Source organism: Ciconia boyciana, chromosome 1 (assembly GCF_034638445.1).
Source record: "Ciconia boyciana chromosome 1, ASM3463844v1, whole genome shotgun sequence".
Taxonomy (NCBI): Eukaryota; Metazoa; Chordata; class Aves; order Ciconiiformes; family Ciconiidae; genus Ciconia; species Ciconia boyciana.
Window position 1 is genome coordinate 19982217 of NC_132934.1, and position 10516 is coordinate 19992732.

The 10516-nt window shown below is 36.1% G+C and overlaps 1 long non-coding RNA gene across 1 annotated transcript; it reads left to right on the forward strand.

The window, feature by feature from the left end:
- The first annotated feature begins 1200 nt into the window (after nt 1–1200).
- LOC140654648 (uncharacterized) lies at nt 1201–8991 on the forward strand. The gene is made up of 3 exons (XR_012043488.1): nt 1201–1546; nt 2449–2555; nt 5143–8991. It is a non-coding gene; the product is annotated as an uncharacterized lncRNA (long non-coding RNA).
- Nucleotides 8992–10516: the final 1525 nt, after the last annotated feature.

The following is a 10516-nucleotide window of genomic DNA, read 5'->3' on the forward strand; positions in this document are numbered from 1 at the left end:
TGTGATAACTGGCAAATCCATAACTGCAGAATTAAAAATAAATACGTAAACAGACCAGATGGTCTGAATACTGCAGTCTGAAAGATACAGTAGGTAGGAAGAGAAAAAAAACATATCAGTCTTTGCAGATGCTTACTTTTTATGTAGTCTTTCAGTGGAAAAAAATTATACATTTGCCACCAGCTGAAAGTATTCCTGCCACTCTTTGCCTTTGTCATAGCTTCACTGTATGTGTTTGGATAGTTTTCAAAAGACTAAAAGCTAATACATAAAGGAGATTGTATATATAGCTGTTTTCTCATGGAGGTGAGCTTGCTGGGCATAAACAGTCTCTGAACAGAAATTATTCAGACATAGTCAGAATAGCACTGTACCCCAACAAATATGCCTGCCCCAAGGGAGAAAAAAAACACCCAAAACTCCACATCAACAACCCCCCACAAAAAAACACCTTAGAGGTTTGAAATTTTACTTGTTCTGGGTTTCATAGCCACTGTTTAATAATAAAGTGCAGACATAACCTCAGTGGCAAAGAAAGTGCTTTTTGTTGGTTAATTGTGGAATTGGCCCCTAAGTGAGATTCAGAGCCATGTTGTTAGTTACTTACTCTCTGTACACATGTATGAGGACAGTTAATTGCCTTAAAGTTGGACAAAACTTCCCAAGGGAACAGGATTTTTCCTAGAGTAGCCAACGCATGTTGACAACATAACTTAAAAATCCCACCCAGGTACCATATCTGGGGGGCAGATGGATACTGCTATTCACACAGGATCCCTTTTTGAACATTTGCATCCAGACTTATTCATTTTAAGTACTGAGAGGACACTATTCTTCTTCTCTTAATATAATGAAGCTAGCACTGGAACAGGCTGACAAGGGAGGTTGTGCAGTCTGCATCCTTGGACACTTTCAAGACCCAACTGGTAAAAGCTCCAAGCAAACTGATCTGACCCAGAGCTGAGTCAGTTTTGAGCAGGAGTTGAACTGGAGACTTCTTGAAGACCTTCTGAATTATCATAAGATTGTATGATCTATGTCTGAGCTGGCCATCTGGATAATGTTTACAGTAATGGAGTAAGATAGTTACTATTAGCACTTTGAGAGACTGAAAGAGTTAATGTCTCAAACATTGTGGAGAGATGAGGCGTGATTTGCATGGTGACGGCAAGTCGGCTAGCCTGGGATGGGGAGAGCTTTTCGGAGGAGAGACTAAAAGATAAGGTGCAGCAAGGCAGCTAGCACGGGATGAGAAGAGCACGTTGGAGGATGCACAGTTACCATCTATAGCCAGAGGTCACACAGAGTTTATCTAAGGAATGGGCCTACAACCACCCGAAACTTGGAATGAAACTCCTCGCAACCACCCCTCCCTCCTCCCCCCAGAGCCTGCAAACCTTTGAGGACCAGAACAACATAAGTAAGTCCTCCAGGGGTGTGACCTGAGGCAGGGATTAGAGTATAAAGAGACACCTTCCCCAGGGAACGGTGGGCGCCCATCACCGGAGGATTGCCACGTCTGTCACCGTCATCGCGGGATCCAAGGGTGGTGATATCTTTCCTTTTCTTTATCTTCCTCTCTTTTCCTTTTCTCACTTCTCTTTTCCTCTACTCTTCCACTATACATATATCTGGGCATATGAGTTTTGGATTAATTGTGACGGGTTGCCCGGAAAATAGCTCCATTGCCAAATTGCCTCTGTTCGTTAAGTTTGTAGTTTGTAGTTTGTAGTTCATTAAGTTTGTAGTTTGCTAGTTAATAAAGTTGCTAGGCTGACTGTTCCTCTGAGTCATTGTCGTGACTCTACCGGCCTGCGGCTCTGCCGAGCAGAGATCGGCCTTTGTCGGTACACAAATCCCCGGGGAATCAAAAAGATTCACCCATCTCGCAACCCACCGAGTGGGACGAGACAAGCACATGACACACATCATCCTACTGTAAAATAAGTTCAGAGATGTGTTCTTAGTGATTAAGGCCCTTAGAAGAGGGTGCCCAGAATTCCAGGGTCTGCTTTCAGATCTTTGATGCATTATACGTTAAAGTTATTTAAAAAAATACGTCAACAATCTTCGAATAAGAAGCACAATTTGAGAAGCCTTGGGATCTTGAGTGTAAGGAATGGAAAGACACAGCAGAATTAGACTGTAGTTGAACAGAGTTTCTCGAGATAATGGTTTAATTGGGCACGTTATGTTAGAATCAATCATTTGCATCCGGATCTATAAGGCAAATGTTAAAGGCTCTGTAAAAATTACAGATTTCAAATATTAAGTGGACACTCATTAAATATATACAAATGATGCTACTATAATAATAGCTGGGCAATAGAAGCGGAATACTCTGTCGTGATAGTAACATTACTCTTTTGTATGGAATCCTCAGTACTCAAAAGTTTTGCATGAAGTTTGATTACTTTGAAGTGCATTTTGGTTGTACGTTTTTTGAAGGTATGTGAAGCTGGGGAAGAAGAAAAAATAACTGCAAAATATCTAATCTTGCATATGATTTATTATCTGGCCAGTGTTGATTCTACAATGTCTGCGGTCTTTGAGCTGTAAGTATTCCTTCCAAATTTTTTCCCACTTCCCTGCCCCCTTATAAACAAATATGAGGAAACAAGATGTTAATAGAGATTGTTATGCTAAAACTCAAAACTTATCCTTCAAGAATGCAGACTGACTCACACACTGTAGGACACATATTCTCCACAATGCTTATGCCAGTTCATGAACAGAGAAGTAATAGTCTGGTTTAATTTATATAATCAGATAATGAGCATATTCCAAACAAGCAATGCAACCCAGTAGAAGGAACTATGAGTGATCATCATGCAAATCAAACTGGCCTTCACATTTCCTTGTCTCTAGGTCGCCTCTCTGGGGTTTACAATTATGAATGTGTTAAAATAATTCTGCTAGAAAGTTTATTTGTGTGTAGATCAGCTCACTAGAAAAAGGGTAAACAAAGTTTTACATAGCATACGAGTATACATGAAGGTCCTCCGGCAGATGTAAGAATTATGCTGTTGATCCTGAAAAAGCCTTATGCATAATTTATACACGTTTCATTGAGAGTATGCATATCTGTATGATTATGCATGCGTAAGTCTTTTCAGGATTGGCAAGATACAGGTCAAATCCAAGTCCTCAAGGGTATTTTAGTGGGGAGAACTAGAAACTCCACTAGTTTTATAAGTACAGACCCAAGAAATGAACATAACCACATAACCATTCAGGGTATGAAGTGCCACAAGGAATTGCAGGAAGTTTTTAGGTGAGATTGCCAGCTATAGTGTGAGAGGAGCCTCATTTTAGCTATGGAAATCCAAACAAAGGTACTCATAGCATAAAGAAATAGAAATTTCAAGAGTTATACTTTAGTCCATTAAGGAACTAAAGGCAGAACTGTTACATGGACTGAATGATGGGGGAGAACTATATGAAATGTGTCACAGAAAGAACAGATATACTTATGAATGGCAAATGGAGGTGAGTTATGAATTGAATGCTATAAAATATAAAGAAGACTATGATATCTTCAGATAAGTACTGACAGTTTATAGAGATAATACAGTTCAGGTTATGACTGATTTTAGGAGCACAGACATTTATTGGAATAGACATAGTATAAAATGAAAACATGAAAGATGGACACATTAAAGTTGGGAGTTTTGGAAGGGAGAGGAGAGGCTGAAACAATGTGCCCTGGAAACAAGAAGTGACCCAAGTAAAGGTTGCCATTTTCATAGTGAATGCAGTATATAAAACAAAAATAGTTGAAATGCTAAATTGTACTGTGGTCACTGTTTTTGTGTTTGTCCAAATCTTTTTCAGTCAGGCATGAGTAAGTACCAGAATGAATGTTTATTTTCAAGCAGGCCATATCTGAAGGGATGATTTACAAATAAATGTAACGATATTTAGGAAGGAATCAATTAACAAGAAATGTTTAGTGTTTTAAAAAGTTTACAGTAGATGACTATGTTGAATAACTTAATGTCATATATTTATCAAGTTAACAGAAATAAACATTCCCTGAAATTACTAGATAAATCTTCCTTTAAGAACTATCAAATGAAAAGGAAAATTGTGAATTGCAGACCTTGAGAAGAATGCTAAAAAAGACAAAAAGGATATTAAAAATGCAGAGAGAGATGAAATAGAAATCTGAGAAGAATGATGAAAAACAGTAAAACAGATAAAGGGAATATTAGAAAGGAAAGAGAAAATTGAAATAGATATGTGTATTAAGAGATGCTAACCACATTTCTAAAAAGATTTTGAACACTGCAAAATGAGAAATCAGTGAAGGATGAAGTTGAAAATTTCAAGATGGAATAAGATACAGAGTAAAAGAGAATAGGAAAAGAGATAAACCATTAAATTGACTTTTCTTCCATGGACTGCACAGTATTTATGAGAGAATAAGAAATCATGTCGTCTGATATTAGCTGGGTGTCCAGAATCTTGAAGGCTTTCAAAGAGAGTGAAGAAGTATCACATTTGGGCAACCTACAACAAATCTTGAGGGGCAGCCCCCTCCCCCCCCCCCCCCTTATCTGACACTTACAAAAATGACACAAGACTTCTATATACAATGTAGTTGTAGTTGAAAAGTAGAATTTTTAAGATGACACCTTACCTCAGGGAAGATGAAGCTGGACTGACATTTATACAGTACTGTGGTGGAGCAACAGAATTTTTGTTAATAAAACCATATTTTGCTCTAAGTTCATGAAATCTTTGTTCTACAGCCTACTTAAAAATCCATCAAATACTTATGGAAAAAATGGATTATGAACAGTTGTCAATATAAAGGAGTACTGCCTCAGGAACACAAATTGGTATCTTTCAGAAAAAGAAACAAGCAAAAGACCATCATATATTTATGACTGATCTTAAAATGTAAGAGAAAATAGTTGGTTTGGTCTTAATTTAAATAAAAACATTTTAAAAAAGGGAAACCAATATGAAAAAAGAAGGAAAAATATAATATCCTAAAGGTTTATTAATCATGATGGTCCAGATCCTGAAAATTATTTAGTTTAATTTCAAGTTTCTCTTAAAATTCTTCTTGGTATTTAGCAATTTATAACATGTTATGGGAATTCATTCAAAGTTTTCTGCGTTATATCTTTCAAGGTCCAGACCATAAACACCTATGCAAAAATCCAGGAAGAGCTTTGAACTTCTCAGTCTCAGGACAGACATTCTGTACAGTACACAAGGAAAGTCAAGAGTTGCAGAATACATTCTCCTTGCCTTGTACATTGACTAAGGAGTCATCTAAAGCCATGTGAAACAAAAAGCTGTTTAAACTGCCTAATGAGGGAAGAAACAAACAAATAAACACAGCTTATGACAGAAATGCATCATAAATCCTGTTTCCCTATTTTAATGAAGATTCTCAACCTGAAGCCTTCTGATGAAAGTTATGTGTCCATACCTTTTTCTTCACCCCAGGAAACTAAATTCAGTGCTTTCTTTTAGAAAATAGCTGCTAAAAGAGGAGATTTTAGGTTATGTTAATTCACACTTCCCTTTTACCTTCCAAGAGAATGTCTTAATAACTAGAATATATTCTCTAAATAGGATTATTTTTGGTGCTTTCTGCTGAAGATGATGTGCTAAGGATAAAACAACAAAGTTTGTAACTCTTTAGAAAAACCTGCAGTATCCATTTATCAGATAGTTAGATGCAAGTTCTGATCCCATGTCTTGGTACTATATATTAATTTTTTAATAACATCCCCAGCTCCCACTCAACACAAAACTCCCCACACCTATAGTCTTTAAAGCAAGGACTATAAATTTGGTTGTCCAGCTGGCCACATATACTTTAACCATAAATCTTATAGTTTCATCTAGGTTCTTCTCTCTGACTCAAAAATTTTAAATTTCATCTAGCTTCAACAAGAAATGTTTAAAGTCCCCTCTCCTTTGAGACTTTAAACCATAACAGTTAGGAGACATTCTTTCTAGAAGGTTTGGAAGAGCCTTTTCTCAGAGAAGGAAGTGAACACCTGTCTTGAACACATTAACTCAGCATGCTCTCACTACGTCCTCCTGTAACTGGCAGAAGTAGTGGCTACTGTAGTTTGTTAGGGGCCTGATCTGTCAGGCTGAAAACAAATTTAACTCTGCTTATCTATTTTAAGAAAATCCTAATTACCAGAATCAGCTAAAGTTTAGGCACAAACAGCCACTTATTCCCCCAAGAGTAAGTAGTATGAACATAAAAAAATGAATTGTCATGTACCTAGGAAATTTTAGTGTTGAAAATTGAAGTAGATACGAAACTTTAGACTTTCCATAGTAAGATGGCAAGAAAGAAAAGTAATCTGAGCATTACCTGTAAAAGCTAAACTTTGGCAACTTCACTTTCTCTGAACTTAGCTTTTAGCATAAAATCATATTTAGCAATGGAAAGAATCACAACATTTTGTAATAGCTGCAGTATTTCATTCAGCTAGAATCTACCCTGTTTCTGCAGATAAGTACGTAGTTCTTGCTTGGCATGCCTGAATGCTTAACAAGAAATTTTGTGTTGCCATCTTGTTCATTTGTGCTTACATTATAGTCCTTGATTTACATGAATTTCCACTATATGTATCTTGAAATCTGTCTCTGCAAGCACATTTACTGTGTGAAGCAAAATGTGAAGCATTTTAGTGTTAAATGGAATCACATGCATAAATGACTATCAGATTAAATAACACACTAAAGTACATCGCAAAATGTGAAGTACCTTTATTTACCTAAATACCAGTCTTTAAATTAAAATCTCTTCTTAAAAATCCATGTATTAGGAATACATTTCCATACCATCACCCATAGCCCCAAACTGCACATAAACCCCCCCGAAATTTAATTTATAACATTAATATCAAAAGCATAATACAGACCTTGAAAACTTAGATGATTTTGTATTTAAAATACTGTTTTGGGAACCAAAAAGGAAGCAGGGGATAATAAATGCTGTATGTCTCAGAGAAATGCTGTATGTCTCAGAGAAATTATGTGAGGATTTGTAGCATTACTGCACATAATGCTTAGTATGATTTTCAGATATAAGTTCAATATATTATTACTGTAATTTTCTAATAATATATTTTCAATATATTATTACTGTAACATTCTTTCTCAGTGAGAACTTATTTTATACCATATACAATATTTAACTAATTCATCTATTGAGGTAGCCACTCCAGTGTTAGAACAGGATTTATGCCATTGATGTTGTGTGATAAATCTGATATCACTGTTTCCCAAATGCTTTTCAGAATATCCTTTTAAATACATGCATTTTAAGAAAGATCTTGATCAGTGAAGTTCTTGGCAAAGCTCCCATAGACCTTAAGGTTACTACTAAATGGCTTTAAAGTAGTAGAATAAGGGAACCAGGCCAGAGAACAGGTTCAAGACTCATACCCTCCTTGAACATACCTTACCATATTTCCCAAATGGAAAAGCTGCATCTTGACTGAATGTATCCACCAGTCTGGCAGACGTGGTCAATTTTCCTTAAAAAAAAATCTTTCTCTCTTTATGCCAGATGTAAGCCATGATAGGAAGAATGTAGACCACTAAATATAATTTTATCATTACTAGTAAAAGGCCTCAGATCTTGAATTGACCTGATGCTGCAGGGTCTGAGGACCCATCTGGGCTCACCTTGGCTAGAGCTCTAAGTTCATTTTAGCAGTTGCTCTTGACTCACCTGCCTGAGCTAAACAATGTTGTATACAGGAATGGTCTGGCAAACTGAGGGAGTCACTGTGTAAAAAAAAAAACCCAAATACTTTTTGAATTGATCCTGGGAAAGGCTGATGGGCCACTTCCAGACTTCAGCTAGGCTGCAATGAGAAGGAAGCAGCCTCTGATAACAAAAATAAACCCAAGCTACCCAAGACCAAGGAGGAATAAATCCCACCATAAATACCATTCTCCTCTCATTGAAGAACCCAGGATGCTGACAAGCTTGCTTCTTGAAAAAGACTGGCACCACTGACTCTAGGACCCAGAGGGATATTGTAAAGGCAAGCACCAACAGGAGTAGGAAGTTTATGTTCAACAGTTTTAATTGTCTTACTGGTGAGGCATTTCTGTATTAATCAGGTAGTCTGGACTGCTAAGATATTATCTAAACCAATAATAATTTCTTAGCTCATTATATTGACTAGATTCCCTTTTTTTTCCCCAAGATTTTGAAAGCACTAAGAGCATTGCCTTAATTTTAAGTTTTGGGTATATACCTAATGGCAAAGTTTGACCTGCCTCGTAGTAAAACCTTTTTTGGTTTAAAACAGACCTGATGCTCCAAAACCACTGATGAATTAGTAAAAATATTAGAGTTGAGAAACAGTGTCAAACATGTTAATAATTGCTTATCATTGAGATCATACTTTGCCCAACCCCTGTGTTACGTGCTTTTGTAACACATTAGAGATCACCTTAAGCTTTGCCCATTGATGATCTCCTCAAACCCATTCCTAAATGTAAACCATTACACAGTACAGATGTGAGACAACTAGGAATGTTTGTAAAATAATATATATGTAGTTTAATAATCCAAGTTTGTGGACATACCAAATGTGTTCAGTTTAAATGTAGTACACAGAATTTGGTTTCTTCGGTCATTTTTCAAAGTTTTACAGTGGGGTTAAGATAATCTGACAATACATGGGACAAAACACTTGCAAAGCATCATTTGTGAGGAAAGTGTAGGGAAAAGTAAGGTAATTCAGTGCATAAAACATACAATTTGGCCAAAGACCATAACAAAATGAATAATAATTGAAGTACAGATATTTAGGAATAAGTAGAATAATTCGAATACTTTTCTCTTCTGTGGTTACATAAAAAGCTTGTCTCTTAAAGAAACAATCATCATCATGCAGTTCAGAAGGTTATAATTTGCTTTCAAATGAGCAAGGCTTTGCTACATAAATAACTACAAATTAAATTTTCAGATTACAATTTCCAATTTGGAAGAGGTCAATATTTTTATTTCTAGACCCATTTGACACTTCTAAATTTAACATATTTTGTTCTTAATTGTTAGTTTTAATATCAGTTAAGAAAGTTAAAATATATTTTTGCTACAAGGCAGACAAATAACCACACTAAATGATGCAAAACTTTCATTGTGGTGATTTTTATGCCCAGAGTGTAGTTCTTTTGATGGTTTAAAGCTATTCTCTATTTAATGTAGCAAAAAAAGTGTACACCTTTATTCTTTCCATGTCTCTTCTTTAAGACAAAGTTACCTGAAGTATGATAACTCATTAAATTGATAGCAAATGTGGGTTCATATTAATGGGCAGAGTTTGGGCTCTATTGTAATAAAATAACTTTGCCAGTTTAGAAACAGTGTAGAAACTCCACAGCAATTGATGAGTTAATAAAAATACTATATCTAACAAGTAGCTTGACAAAGCTGATATGACTTATTCACCACAACTAAAATCGGAGAAAAGCACTCAAGGTGTAGAATGCAGGAGATATTTGTAAATTCACAGGATTTTCTTGCTGAAACATGACAATGCTGAAAGCAGTGGAATCATTTCACCTGACTCCACTAGGTCCAGGCTTTCATCTGCATGAGTTTCCTCTGAAGACATTTTATTTTTTAAAGCTTTGATAACTGTTCCCTTTTTAGAAGGACGAGGGATTGATTTGAAGCCTGTGGAAATTAGCAGAAGCACTTGCAACTGATACGAATATGTACATGTCTTCATATGTCTTTCCTTCTCACCAATTTTAATTCATTTTTCTTTCATGATATAATTAGTTATGAGTGAAAAGTGGATTTCTTTGGCCATAGGTGCTTCCTTCACTCACTATGTCCCTCTTTTGATGCCCTTCTCTAGGCTTACTTGACCATTTCCAGTTTCTTAACTGTGGGAGTTAGGATCCTTTCATAGTCATACCACAAAGCAGAGTCAGTAAAACTGAATTGTAACAAATCACATCCTTTTAAGTCTTAATATATAACTTCTTTATTTGTATCAGTCTATTGCTACGCACTCCCCTGATATGTTTTATACCACCTACTTGCCTTGTCCATTGTTTTATTTAAGTCTGTAAAGCAGCTTGTATGAAAGAATCCTCATCAGATGTAAATCCAGTTCAATTCCAAAGGAGCTACATCAAATTACATCAGCCCCCACTGTACTCATTATGTTCCTTTTCATATCTACTTTGCCTTATTTATAGCAGGAGAATAAGCTGTGATTTACATTGACTATTAAATTTTGGCCTGAAATTACTAGCTTTATGTTTTCTATTTGTCAAGGCTTTTATATACCCTGATATCAATTCTAAGAGGAATGTTCCAGGTACAGCAAGATGCAGCTGAAGTGTCTTACAAGTTAGAGATTTCTCTCTTCCTCCAGGCATTTAACTTTCACAGCACTGGCCTTTAATATTAACAGATTCAATTTTTCTCCTTTGAATACTACCCTGTGAGTAGCCCTACTGTTCTCCTTGTGTTCCTATAGTATAACCTGATAGG